Source organism: Mauremys reevesii, linkage group 5 (genome assembly GCF_016161935.1).
Source record: "Mauremys reevesii isolate NIE-2019 linkage group 5, ASM1616193v1, whole genome shotgun sequence".
Lineage (NCBI taxonomy): Eukaryota > Metazoa > Chordata > Testudines > Geoemydidae > Mauremys > Mauremys reevesii.
The window spans coordinates 25,941,182-25,956,194 of record NC_052627.1 but is presented as its reverse complement, the minus strand read 5'-3'; the positions used below and the strand labels follow the sequence as shown (position 1 = coordinate 25,956,194).

At 40.5% G+C, this 15,013-nt stretch overlaps 1 protein-coding gene and 1 long non-coding RNA gene across 37 annotated transcripts in view; one reads left to right on the top strand and one right to left on the bottom strand.

The window, feature by feature from the left end:
- The window catches only part of BMPR1B (bone morphogenetic protein receptor type 1B), a 384,295-nt gene that overhangs the window by 20,147 nt on the left and 349,135 nt on the right, over positions 1–15,013 (bottom strand). The window lies entirely within an intron of this gene.
- Positions 1–15,013, top strand: part of LOC120406295 — a 112,795-nt gene that overhangs the window by 21,180 nt on the left and 76,602 nt on the right. The window lies entirely within an intron of this gene.

Below are 15,013 nucleotides of genomic sequence, written 5' to 3'. Positions count from 1 at the left end.
CATAACTGTTTACTTGGGTTATAAGCCTAAAGTGATCCATAATACTTCAGTTTACAAGAACATGTACAAGAGAGGACAAGTATACTAACAGATGGCTAGATGGTGCTTGTGATAAATGTCCTTCCCTAATGAAGGTCAAATGCATGAATGTTATCAGGGAAACAAAAAGAGTGCCGGCATCTGACTGAAAATCTTCTCTGCTAATTTCTCATCACTTTCTGGGGACTCACTACCGATCAAAATGAATGAAAAACATCTTGATCGTAAGAAATAAAATGAATAATAAAAAAAAAATAGCCCCTTATCCTCAAACAATCAAGTCATATAGCAATAAAATGTTTTATTAACCTCTTATTTTCTTTCTAATATTTATGATAATTAGATATTTTCACAACAAAAGAACAAATGAAGAAGGACAATAAAAGGGAAACAGATAAAAGAAGTAAATAAATGGATTTACAAGGCTTAAATAAAGCAGAATTTCAGATAATTATTTTACTTTTACTTGAAAGAAAGGAAAACCTAACAAAACAAACAAATAAAAACAATAATGACAATAAAGAAGTTGTAGGAAAAGGGGAACATTCCGTTACACACGGAATGCATAAATACAATTTGGAAATATTATCTGTGGCACAGAAGGATGCCAGAGAGGAAAACACCAAACATTTGCTGTGGCACGTTTTTAAATTACCTGTGTGAAATCTAGTCAGAGCAAGCTTGTTTCACAGTTACTTTCAATAACAGGACAAGTTTCTAACTTCTGGATCTGAAAAGTAACCAGTTGCACACTACAGATTACTTTGTCATAGAAGCGCACAATTTACTTTTATACTACTTAGATGTTGTGCATGAGAGTAAAGTAAGGAAGACAACAACCCTTTTGGGTAACAACTTCCATGACTTCATTACTCAGTCTCAGGATAGGAATGATAGGATTGCCAAGAAAAGAGACTGAAAAGAATCCATTAGAGTACAATATTATATTAGACTACATTTTATTTGTTTACATGGTGCCTTCGATTCAAAGCAAGGAGTAAGGGTAACTGAGGGACACAGTAACAAAACAATAAATTGCAATCAATTGAAAAACAAATGAAGTCAACAACTGATGGTCTCTAATAAAGCCAATATACAAAAGGAGGAGAAAGAAAAGAATCAAATTGTTAGAAGAGGTACTATTAAGAAGGGAAAGCGAAGACACAGGAGGTTTTGGCATTCTAGTGACTTTCAACTGGACATAGACCAGGGGTCGGCAACCTACGGCACACGTGCCAAAGGTGACACGCGAGCCGATTTTTAATGGCACGTGGGGCGGGCTGAGCCACTCAGCCCACCGCCGCTCTGGGGTTCCCGCTGCTGGCCCCTTGCCAGCTGGGGTCCCCCTTGCCACAGCCCCACTCAGCAGCAGCTGCTGGCCTGGGGGAAGGAACCCCAGGCTGGCAGGGGATGAGACCCCAGCTGGCAGGAGCCCGCAGCTGAAACCCGAGAGCGGCGGCGGGCGGAGCCGCTCAGTCGCTGCTCTGGGGTTCTGGCTGCTGGTCCCTTGCCAGCCGGGGTCCCCCCCCGGCCACAGCCCCACTCACCTTGTGCAGGCCCCTTTCAGACAGTCAGGGCCTCCTCTCTGCTGCTCAGCCTACCATCCGCCAGCTCACTCACCTCAGCTGCCGATGGGGGGGGTCTGCTGGTCCTCCTGCCAGCCGGGGTCTGGATCTCCAGCCTTCCTCAGCTGCTTTCTGGCCTGGAGTCCCAGCAGGCCACCCTGGGCTCTGCTCCTGGCCTTGGATCACTGCTCTGCAGCCTCCCCGCTGTGGCCCACTGTTCCCAGCCTGGGTCAGTGAGGGTTGCACACAAGGCAAGAACAGGTGCAGCTCAGCACCCTCATCTTAAAATTGCTTGTATCAGACCACACTGCGTTTGACCTTGTGCCTGCCTTCTATCGCCATTTTTTCCCCACTGAGAGCTGAAGGGAACATTTGACAAAATGGCAGCTCCTAAGAAAGCGAAGCTAAATGTCCGATCATTTCAGCCTGCTTGGACAGACGCATTTGGATTTATTGAAAAGAAGGACCGTGCTATTTGTGCTTTCTGTCATGAAAGTGTTGTTTATCGCACATCAAGTGTTTGATGACATTTTGAAACGAAGCACGAGAAAACCTTTCTTGACGAAGCAGACAAGACTGAATTAATCAAAAAGGCAGTAGCAGCCTATGAGAAGCAAAGTAGTGTTTTTAAAAGCTTAAGTGTAAGGAAAAATCAAATAACAGAAGGAAGTTACAAGACTGCACAGTGCATTGCAAAAAACGGAAAGCCGTTTACAGATGGGGAATATATAAAAGAAGTTTTTCTCAGCAGTTCGGAGATTTTGTTCAATGATTTGCCAAATAAAGATACAGTCAAATCTAGAATAAAAGAACTGTCCATCTCTGCCAGAACAGTTGAGAGATGCATAAGTGAAATGGCAGAAAACATTAAGGAAAAGCAGACGACTGCATTGAAAGACACAGCAGTGTTTAGTGTTGCAGTTGATGAGAGTGTGGATATAAACGACGTTCCGCGTTTGGCAGTTGTTGCAAGATATTGTGCTTCCGATGAAATCCAAGAGGAACTTTGTTGTCTAAAACCCCTGTATGGCACAACAAAAGGGGAACATATACTGGAAAGTTTTGTAAACCATTTTGAAGAACGAGGAGTTGACATCAGAAAAATATTTTGTGCGACAACAGATGGTGCTCCTGCCATGGTTGGAAAACAGAAGTTACTTGAAGATCAAACTGGCCATCTGACAGTCAAATTTCACTGTATCATCCATCAAGAAAACCTGTCCGCTAAAATGTCTAATTCAGAGCTTAATAATGTCATGAATACAGTGGTGCGAATTGTGAATATCCTTGTTGCTCAATCAGACAATTTCAAGCACTGCTAGAAGAGATGGACAGTGCTTATAATGACATCCCACTTCACAGCAACATTTGGTGGCCAAGTCGTGGCAATGTTTTGGTACGCTTTGTAAACTGTTTTGATGCAATCAAGGCCTTTTTGTCAGAAAAAGAACAAAACTAACCCAAACTGGATGATGACAAATGGCTGTGTAAGCTCATGTTTCTAACTGATATCACCGCTCACCTAAACGAACTCAACCTCTGTCTCCAGGGTGCAGGGCAAACAGTTCTGGATCTTTATGAAGCCTGGAAAGCATTTTTTGTGAAACTAGCCATTTTTTCCAGGGATATTCAAACTTCTACTTTCCGCTACTTCCAACTCATAAAAGAGCTATCGACACGTTGCACTGTCAATGCCGATGAAATTGGAAAGTACATGCAAGAACTGGAATCAGAATTTTCTGACAGATTTCAAGATTTCCAGCGATTTGGCCCAATGCTTTCTTTTCTAATTAAACCTGAAAAGTTCAACGAAAGCGACTTGGATTTGTCTGTATTTCAGTGGATGGGTGTTGAAGATTTCGAAATGCAACTCATTCAGTTAAAAAGCTCAGAATTGTGGACATCAAAGTTTGTGGCTCTGCGGAGCGCACTTGAAGCTACCGAGAGAGATCATGGAGGCCTCTATTCTGACCTGCTGGACATCCCTGCCAGTGAAATTTAACTGTTTGAAGAAAATTGCGTTTGCAGTGCTTTCAGCATTTGGATCCATATACCTGTGTGAACAGATATTTTCACACATGAAATCTGTCCTCTGTCCCTCTCGGAGCCGGTTAACAAGTGATCACTCAGAAGCCTGTGTGCAGCTTAAAGTATCCAAATACATGCCAGACATTGGAAAACTCAGCAAGGAAAAGCAAGGGCAAGGATCACACTACGCTGATAAGATCTACATTTTAATTTAATTTTAAATAAAGCTTCTGAAACATTTTGAAAACCTTGTTTACTTTACATATAACAGTAGTTTGGTTATATATTATAGACTTATAGAGAGACCTTCTAAAAAACGTTAAAATGTATTATCGGCACGCAAAGCCTTACATTAGAATGTATAAACGAAGACTCGACACACCACTGCTTAAAGGTTGCCGACCCCTGACATAGACTCATAAATCACTTTTGAAAATGGGAGATAGGCTCCTAAGTCACTTAAGTGCTTGTGAAAATTTTACTCTGATGTAAAATGACAAAGCAAGTTAGATCATGGAAAGCAGAGGGGAAGAGAGCTCAAAAACTTTGAGGGATGGAGGAAATCATTCTTTCTGGAGACAGCAATAGGAGAATGTCTCACAAGCTTCAGACCATGATACAATGAATGAAGAATGTGGAATGAAATTAAAAGGGGAATGTTTTATATAGGAAAAATGAGATTTAAGAGGGAGAATTTTCAGTGTAAAAGTTACCTTCACCCCTCGGAAAGCCTCCCAGAGATCTGGGCAAGAGAGTAGAAGAGAGAGTGTCTCCTAGAACTCCTGGAAGAGCTCTTCTGTGGTGGTGAGGAACAGATCCTCACAGGTCGAATTTAACGCACTCTACATAGAGAGGAGTGCCTAGCACACTCCAGCTGCACAACTCAGCCATGTCAGAAATTAAAATCTTTCCATCATTAAAAACAGTCTGAACAAGCATGTACCACATCTATTATGCTGTAGTTCACTGCATATTGCATATAAGTATGCATGTATAACATAGAATGATGAATACAGGGGGTCACCTGTATACACTGGTGTTGTGTTCTTGAAAAGGGCGATGGATACTGAAATGACGTATACTGGGGAATTTTTCTCCATGAGAAATAATGGAATAAGAGGGAGATGCGTTCACAACTTCACCACACTTGCCTATGACAATGTTCTTTTCACGTAAACGGTGTACCTTTTTACACTGACAGGTTATACAGCACACATTTTACACACAAAACATTGAATAAAATAATGTAGAACCCTACTAACACTGTTCAAACACACAGAACATTTTAATACAGTAAATACAGTACCGTATAAAACGATGTCAATTATGCAAAACTTAAGTAGGCGTGGCGGCTGGATTTTCTTGGGCTGGCTTTTCGGTTGCAGAAGTCTTAAAAAAGGATTTTATCGACATCTGCTCTCCTGCATGACTCTTTGAATGACAGATCTCCCTGTAGCAAGCCACTGCATCACTGAGAGCCCTGGAGACTTTGGCAGACCGTTCACGAAAAGGATCACTGCTCTGTATGATTTTTGTCATCTCATCTAGCAATCCAAAGAAACGGGAGAGATTCTTTGTCATCAGACTCCTGGCTTCCTGCCCTACGTCATCGTCGTCATCGTCCTTGCTTTCTTCAGGTATCCGTTGTTGGTCCAGCTGTCCAGCTCAATCAGTTCCTCACTTGTCAGTTGCTCAGCATGAGACTCCAACAACTCCTGTACATCATCTTCCTCCACCTCCTCAAAGCCAATATCCTTCACAAACTTGACAATTTCTTGCTCGAGAGCAGAAATGGCATCAAATCCCATGAATCTGTGGACAGCATGTGGCATTGCACAGTGCAAAACGCCATTCATATATTGCAAAGTGACCTTTCCCACGACGCGTCAATGTTTTCCACGCTGTTCAAGATGTTGTAGGACTTCCAAAACTCCTTTACACTGGGCTTTCCTTCACCTGCCATCTCCTTAATCAGCACGGAGAACATCCTCTGTAGGTAATAAGCCTTGAACGTGGCCAATACACCCTGGTCCATAGGCTGCAGCAACGATGTGGGTGGCAAAAATAGGACACTGACCTTCGGGCAGAGGGCTTCACTGTCCAGTTCATAGACACTTGCGTTATCCAGCAGAAGGAGAATCTTAAAGGCCAAATTTTCCTTCTGACAGTAAGCCTTAAATTCAGGGACAGCATGGTCTACAAATGGAAAATATTGCATGTCATCCAGGCCTTTCTATTTGACTTCCAAATCACAGGGAGATGAGACCTGACATAGCCCCTCATTGCTCTTGGGTTTTCACTGTGATAGACAAGCAAGGGCTTCAGCTTATAATCATCTTCTGCATTTCCTCCAAGCAGAAGAGTTAAGCGGTCTTTTAAGGCTTTGAATCCAGAAGCAGTCTTCTTGTCATGAGAAATGTAAGTCTTCGTTGGTATCTTCTTCCACTAAAGGCCCATCTCATCGACATTAAAAACTTGTTTTGGAGAGCAGCCACCTTCCAAAACAATTGCGTTTAGCTGTGTAGGAAACATTTCAGCTGCTTCTTCATCCACACTGGCCACTTCTCCTGTGAGTTTTACATTATGTAGATTGGCACGCTTCTGAAATCTGTGGAATCACCCATGACTAGCATGGAAGGTCTCCTTTTCTGCTGTTGAGCTCTCTCCCTCTCTTTCCTTTAAATCGTTATACAGGCTTTTGGCCTTCTCCTGAATCAAGCTTAAACTCACAGGTGTTTTCTTTTCATGGAGGTCATCAATCCAATCAGCCAGCAAACATTCCATCTTCTCCATTGTACAGGGAGTCCTCGGACTTACGACACCCGACTTCTGTTGGACGCCACTTATGACGCTTTTCAATTGACTGCCCCTACGACTCTTGTTTTGCCCTTACAATGAAAGCCGGCAGGGAGAACAGCACACATCCCATGCTGAGCCTCAGCCAATCTCTGATTTCACTGTTCAAGCTTTCTGATTGGCTCCCGGCCCCGGGCTCAGTCAATCAAAAACAAACGGCAACGCTACCCAGCAACAAGCTACCCTGGCCGTGGAAGCCAATCAGACAAGCAACTGCAAGGACCCCCCACCCTGCTTCCAGCTCCATTTATTATAACGCAGCACATCTGTGAATAGGGGCATATCCAACATGTACATCTGCTACAGAGAAATTTACAAGGAGAAGAGGAGAACATCTGTCCAAACTTCCTTGGACACTTCAAGATCGCAGACAAGACTCCAGAGAAACCTGCAGCCCAGACTTCAGCGAAGCTCCCAGCCAAGAGCCCTTCAAAAAGTTCTGGAAAGTCAAAGCATATGTGCTTTTATGTTTATTTTAATACTGTTTACCAAATAAATGCATTGATTTTGCTACATTAGTCATCTAAAATTCATTTAGTACAACAATCTGGATTATTGTGGTGAAAATAGTGTATCAAGTCTTGGATCAGGAACCAATCCCCCCTTTATACCATTGATTCCTACAGGAAAAGGAGTTTCGACTTACAACGCAATTCTGAGGAACAAATTGTGTCGTAAGTCTGAGGATCCCTGTACTGCTGCTCTGTTTCGTTATCTTCATTGATGACAACTTCGTAGCACTTCTAGCGCTTTCATGAATTCGATTAGCACTCTTTAAAAATTGAGTGTATCGTTGAAGCAGGCAAACTGAGAATATGAGCAACATCAGCTGCATGCTCAACTCTTTCAATACACTTTATAACATCCAATTTCACTTTTAATGTTACACTATTACATTGCCTCTTAGACACAGGCCCACTTTTAACACTTCAAATGCATTTTAAACTCATGATGGGTACAGGACACTACTGTACTCAGGGCTGCCCCGCCTCTTCCCACCCCTACTATTCATTCTCAATAGTGTAACATTTATGGATTATTAAATAAAATTACATTCACTTAAAAATTAAAAACATTTATTGAATTGAATTGGGTGTTGTAAAATGTAGCCATGTAATGTTGTAAAATGTAGGCATGTGGCCATGCCTCCAGTGAGGCATCATGTTATGCTACAGTACAGAAAAGACATTAAACAGATTTTGGACGTGATAATTCACAAGCAGAGATCTGGTATGTCATATTTTGCCTAGGGTGATTTTTTTTACAACCAGGTCAAATACCAGGGGGTGGGGTCGGGGAAGAATAGCAGAAATGCTGACAGAGCCTGAACTAGAAGGTATTGCTACAATTAACAATTACTATAATGACATAGGTGATCTTAACTGAGACCTTTACTAAATGTCAGAAGCGAGGCACGGGGGCCCAAGAGCTTTGCAGCTGTTCAAGCAGATGTCCTTACTGGAGAAGAGCCATTTCTCATGAAAGATGCAACACCTTAGCTACCACACTTTGATTGTTGAAAATTTCCTCCCCGGGCTTCTATGGTAGCATGACATCAATATCTGTCTTACTATTTCTCTTTCCCTCTCTTTTTTTAAAATAAAAAACAAAAATGCTTTAAATACCCATCTACCACAGAAGGACTTTAAAAATAACAGGCATAATAAATCCTTAACCATCTTTCAATGAATATGCTAAGTAACTTGTGGTGGCAAAAAAGATTTGGACAGATGAAATTATTTCCTCATTCATTTCCTGCAACCTGCAGGTTGGTTAAACACCCTGACTACTAAACCAGAAACCTCCTACTTTTCAGTACATTACCACCACCTTACTTTGGTCTGCAATGCAGCCTGTAGGATTTTATTTTTTTAAACTTCATCTCTTGTGCACATTTCTGAATACACTGGCAGCATAAATTATATTGCCCATATGGTCCCAATCAAATCAGCAAAACACCTTCTGCATTGGTTCTTAGTAACGATGGGGAAACTTCAATTACAGTTTGTATAGAAACCTGACCATTCAGATGCTTATGTGAAGCTCTACAGACTTTCTCTAGTTATGAAACTACTTGAACTCTCAACATGCATCTACTTCCTACATTTTGTCATATCTATCACCCTACGAATATGTTCATAAAAGCCAAGTTTAGCAGAACACTGTCCATAAACCAAAGAGCCACTGTACATTTTTTCAACACAAACTCATTTTCTGGCAAAAAATATTGTGGCAACAGTAACATGAAACCCAGTTAGAAGAACTGCATTATACTCCTGCTGAGCCAAATTCAGCCTTCAGATGTGTATGCAATGACTTTGAAGTCAGTGGGAGCCATGCACTTGCAACAAAGCACAGAATCTGGCTCATAATGGGACAAATCCTCGGCCTGTGAAAGGACCACACAAGCCTCCAAGTCAGCAAAACTGATCCTGTTCTGCTGTGTGGGGCACATCCCAGATGCCAAGAAGTCACAGAGGGACACTCTTCTTACCCCATCAGTGACGACCCTCTCTACAACACTGCACAGAAAGATGTGAGGACACTCTGCAGCATGGAATGGAGGATTCTCCCAGCTCCCACAGAGAACCACTTTATAAAGCTCATTTACTGTGTTAAGTACAGAGCCTATATCTACAGTTTCCAACCTGATGGTGACTCTGACATGGCAATACTACCAACCATTGAGTCATCCCTCTGTATTTTTGCTTCTGTCTCTATCATCACATACAAAATTCACTTGAACAGGTACTTGGGTTATTTACAAAAATGAATGATCAAAATACAGATAATTTATATTCTAATTTTTTGGTTGAAAAAACAAAGCAGATGAAAACAAGTAATTTTCTGTGCACATATGCAAGATCTTAGGCTGAGCCAGCTCCATTATTTTAACATTGCAAAATGAAAAGACAAATGTAAAGTGAGTATTTTCTAATATGGAGTGTGTTCTTGGTTTAAGTAAATTCAGTTTATTGTGGAAATCTCCCATTTTCTAGGGCTTCCTCTCTGAAGCTCATTGTGCTAGCTGGGACAGTGCAAAGGGGTTCAGCAGAGATTGGAGTATTATCAGTGATTATTTACCATAACATATATAGCAACAGAAAGGTACATGGGCCTACATTTTCAAAAAGTGATTAGTGATTTTGAATGACCAACGTGAGACCTTAACAAGGCCTTAATTTCCAGAAAGTTTCGAGCACCTGCACTCTGAAAATCAGGCCCCATTAAGTGGCTCGAGTTGGGCACCTGAAATTTGCTAGACACCTTGGAAAATTTAGGCCATGATGCTTTTACAAAACACAAAGTAAGACAATTCCCATTCAAAACAGATTAAGGCAGCATGCAGAGAGAACGTGGGAGTCATGAACTGTATTAATTTTGAGAGTACAGAGGAAACCAGGCTTACCTCAACACAATACTGTATTTGGATTGGGTTCATGGATGGAGGAGAAAGATTCATGCCAAGGTCTTGTTGTAATTGAATCATTTAGCCCATGCTTAATAAGGACTTCTGCTCTTCTCCCCCAAAGTATTTAAGGAGTTACACTTGACCTAGGCAGTGCTAGATTTTAAGCAATGGCAGAATATTCTTTTTTTGGAATAATATGAATAAAAATAGCTGAGTGATACAGCTTCCCCCTTCAAATCATAACAAAAGTTTGCTTTTCAACCACCATTCCAGAGGACATTGGTCCATGCTGATGACAGATTCTGCTCAATAATGATCCAAAGCAGTGCAGACCGACGCATGTTCATTTTCATTATCTGAGTCAGATGCCACCACCAGAAGGTTGATTTTTTTTTTTTTTTAGTGGTTCAGGTTCTGTAGTTTCCACATTGGAGTGTTGCTCTTTTTAGACTTCTGAAAGCATGCCCCACATCTTGTCCCTCTCAGATTTTGGAAGGCATGTATTGGAAGGCACGTTCTTAAATATTGGGTCGAGTGCTGTAGCTATCTTTAGAAATCTCATATTGGTACCTTCTTTGCGTTTTGTCAAATCTGCATTGAAAGTGTTCTTAAAACAAACAACATGTTGGGTCATCATCCGAGATGGCTATAACATGAAATATATGGCAGAATGAAGGTAAAACAGAGCTGGGGACATACAATTCTCCCCCAAGGAGTTCAGTCACAAATTTAATTAACACATTATTTTTTTAACGAGCGTCATCAGCATGGAATCATGTCCTCTGGAATGGTGGCCGAAGCATGAAGGGGCATACAAATGTTTAGCATATCTGGTACATAAATGCCTTGCAATGCCAGCTACAAAAGTGCCATGAGAATGCCTGTTCTCACTTTCAGGAGACATTGTAAATAATAAGCAGGCAGCATTATATCCTGTAAATGTAAACAAACTTGTTTGTCTTCGTGATTGGCTGAATAAGAAGTAGGACTGAATGGACTTGTAGGCTCTAAAGTTTTACACAGTTTTGTTTTTGAGTGCAGTTTTGTAACAAAAAAATCTACATTTGTAAGTTGCACTTTCTCGATAAAGCGATTGCACTACAGTACTTGTATGAGGTGAATTGAAAAATACTATATCTTTTATCAATTTTAGAGTGCAAATATTTGTAATAAAAATAATAATATAAAGTGAGCACTGTACACTTTGTATTGTGTTGTAATTGAAATAAATATATTTGAAAATGTAGAAAAATATCCAAAACATTTAATGAATTTCACTTGGTATTCTATTGCTTAACTGTGCGATTAAAACTGCTATTAATCATGATTTATTTTTTGAGTTAATCGCGTGAGTTAACTCTGATTAATCGACAGCCCTACTTCTGACAAAAGGCAAAGGACCTTAATTTGGTATTTCAGCCTACTGCTGAAGTCCTCTCCCCATACATTTGAAATTAGAGATACTCACAGCTCCATAGTTTGATAACAAAATGAGAATAAAATTGCTCACATGTCCGATGCAAACATCCCCTCAGCTTGTTCTGGCAAAGCAATTTTATTCTCTATTACAGTTGATAAACCAAAGCTAAGTGTTTTATCTGCTTTAAAACACAGCTGTGTAGAAACACAATCAAAACAGACCATTAGGTAATATCTGAGAAACCAGGAGGAACTTGCTTTGCATGGCAGTCGGACAAAAGCTATGGGACAGACTTTTTAGAACTGCAGGCACATGTTTGTGCACAGAAAATTGTATATATGACCATGCACCTAATCAGTGAATGTGATTACTCTGATTGCATTGTGTACATGCCCAGTTAAGTCCATTTTTTTGTTGTTGTATGCAACTACCCTATGGGTATGCATGACTGCAGTAACCGTGCATGCATTTTGCACATGCAAATGCATCGTTTCAATTTTTAAAATGAGGCGCAATTTGTCTTGAAATTAAGCAACTTTGAAATTCTGTTTTGAAAACTTATTTTGAACCCTCACAGCAGAAAGAGGGTTAAAGTTTCAACAGGTTGTGAGTTAACAATCTTTACAAGTATAGACATATGAAGTTCTTACAAATACTTTCACCTCTTCCTGAGAAAGGTCCCTGTTAATCAATCAGTCTTCCAAACACCTGTGTGCTCAGCCACTGTCTTCCTCAGTTAGATTGACACTATTTGCATATCTTTTGTGATAATGTAAGGTAACAAGGATACACAATACTCATAGCCTTGAAAACCTATCGGACTCTAGAGAATTCATGCTGAAGCCCAAAGACAAACATGAAACTAAGCACCCTATTCTGTCTCTGAAATCTAGGTGCAAAACAATCATTTTCAAGACCAAATTACTAGTTAACTACATAATATAAAGGTGACCCTTGAAAATTTGCCAATTGCCTTAGATAACTAAGTCAATATTTGCAGTTGGATAACCCCACGGTTTAGAGTAATAAAGGTATTACCTACAGTAAGTATAGGCAAGTAGGAGAGGAATACAGTAGACAATGAGCTAACCCTAGCCATTTATTTTAGTTGTCAAGTGTTTAAAAGGGCCATCGTTGTTATAAATGACAGTAATCATTTTATTTTAATGTTAAAATCATGCTGGCTTTAAGAGAAAATAATTAAGCGTGTTCTTAACTTATCTGTAGGGCTAAAGTATTGCTGAACACATGCTATATAAAATTGCCCATTGTTCACAGTACTATGGAATTGATAGACACTTGCTTTTGGAATGTTGACTTGAAAAGAAAGTAATGCCTATATCATGTAGTCCCTGCAAAAAGCATAAGAAATACAATCCTGGAGGGGTTTCTAAGTGGCCACAAGATGTCCTCATTTTTATACAAACATCCAGATGGATAACAGTACAGCTGGTTGGCAGTCAGTTGTGTCATACCACCCCAAGTAAATACCTGTCATAGTGGACCAAAATTTTCTGGCAGAGAAGCAGGTTGCTTTTTACAGAAGGAAATTCAATACTGTACCTCACTGCAGTTGCTACAGGGCTGTACTCTATATCTGAGTCTTAATTTGAATATACCTGGAAATGCTTTCTCACTGAACTTTCAGAAAAGCTGTTCCTTGACCCGTGAAAGGTCCCCTGCCTTTGGTAGTGTTCCAACAAGATGGGTCTCAAGCCTGAAATTTTGCTGGGCTCTGGCCAGCTGGTCTAATGAAATTTCACTTGCATTGTTGGGTTAGGGGTGTAGTGCATTGTTGGGTTAGGGGTGACCTAGAATACACTGCTCCAACTCTGTGCACAATGAAATCTCATAACTCATGAGATCTAAAGGCAGCCAACAACCTAACAGACTGATAGGGTTGCTGAGAGACTGAGATGGATTTCATAAAAGATAGGAAGCCCTTTTGGTGATTAGGGGAGATAGAGCGGAGATAATTAACTGAACTACTGCAAGAAGATTTTACCAGAATTAGTTCACCTATACATCGCGCAAATACAGTGGCAGCTCCTTCATTTGAACTCTAATAAGGAGAAACATCATTTATAGAGAAGCAGAATGAAAGTTCCTGATTGTTTTAAGGCATTGCAATGTGCAAACAGCAATTCAGATTACAGTGAAGGGTGAAAATTAAAGGTTCTATGGTGTGAGGGTCCCAAAGTAAAAGGAGTCCCCGTTTAGCAGGGTAGGCTCGGCCAAATCTCTTGAGAACTGGTTACAACACAGTCAGCTGATTGGTGACCTAGCAATCTCTCTCAGCTCTATCTCCTTCACCTGAGTATCCCTCCATCCAGATCTGAAGAAAAGCTCTGTGTAGCTTGAAAGTATCTCTCTTTCATCAACAGAAGTTGGTCTAATAGGAGACATTACCTCACCCACCTCGTCTCTCTAATATCACTCACTCACTCCTTCCCAGCTTCAGAGGCTGGGCACCCTTCTCAATACATAGGTCCCTTTGTATCTCTCTTCCTTAATTCTGAATTATGTACTGAAGACTTTAGAAAGAAAAAATATTAAAAACTAACTGGACTCTGCAAATATAAGGAAAATCAGTGTCACTTGGAGCTCAGACATAGATTCTACAATGATGGGAGGTGTCCAAATATTAAATTGTCATCCTTGAGAAGAGTCCTTTTATATTATATTTGGAAAGAGGTTCCTTTGAATTATATGTTTATTTTATTGCTGATAAATCATAGGGTACCTTTAAAAATATAGTATAAGAAATATGGTACAAACTTCCATTTTCCAGGTACTGGCTTAGCAATTTTTTCTTTTATGCCACTGTTGAGTGTGAAATTAACAAGGAGTACTGTGTTCAGATGACATATGAGAGGGCAACTGGTGGGGGAAAATGAAAGCATTTTAGGAGTAGAAGGGTTGTGCTGGGCTGGAGGGAGAATAAGGTTTTGTGAGGTAAATTCCAGTTTAAACTAAACACCTGACACCCTAATTAAAACTGGAAATAAAGCTCCAGAGAGGTGTGACTCCAATAAGGATGATTTTGCGACTGGATGTTTAACAATGTGAGAATCATGTTAACAGAACATAAATTTAACATTAATTTCCTCTCTCATTTAGGCTGAAATGACATCATATTCTGGCATTTTACTTTTTTTTAAACTGTTTGTAAGTGGTTAGCTTTAGGTACACATAGCTGAAAACAGCTACAGGTTATGATTTAAAACTAAAGGGATATGTTTTAAAAGTGTTACCTGGAAGGACTCTGAATAAATCCTGGTGTTTGTGAGTGGGATTTGTGCTCATGGCTCCTGAGCACTATGTTAAAAATACATCCAAGGGCTAGTCTACACTGACAACTTCCACCTGCATACCTGTGTCTCTCAGAGGTGTGAAAATATCACACCCTGAGAGATGTAGCTATGATGACGTAACCCCTGGTGGAGGCAGTGCAAGGTCAACAGAAGGAACGATTCTTCCATCGACTTAGCAACCGCCTCTCAGAGACGAGGTATATTAACTACGGGGACAGGAGAACCCCCTCCTATTGTTGTAGTCAGGGTCTAGACTGCCCGTGCTGCAACTGTAGCACTTTAAATGTAGATATCGCCGTAGGCTGGTCTACACTAGAAAATTAGGCCGGTTTAACTATGTTGCTTAGGGGTGTAATAAATTCACACCCATGAGCAGCAC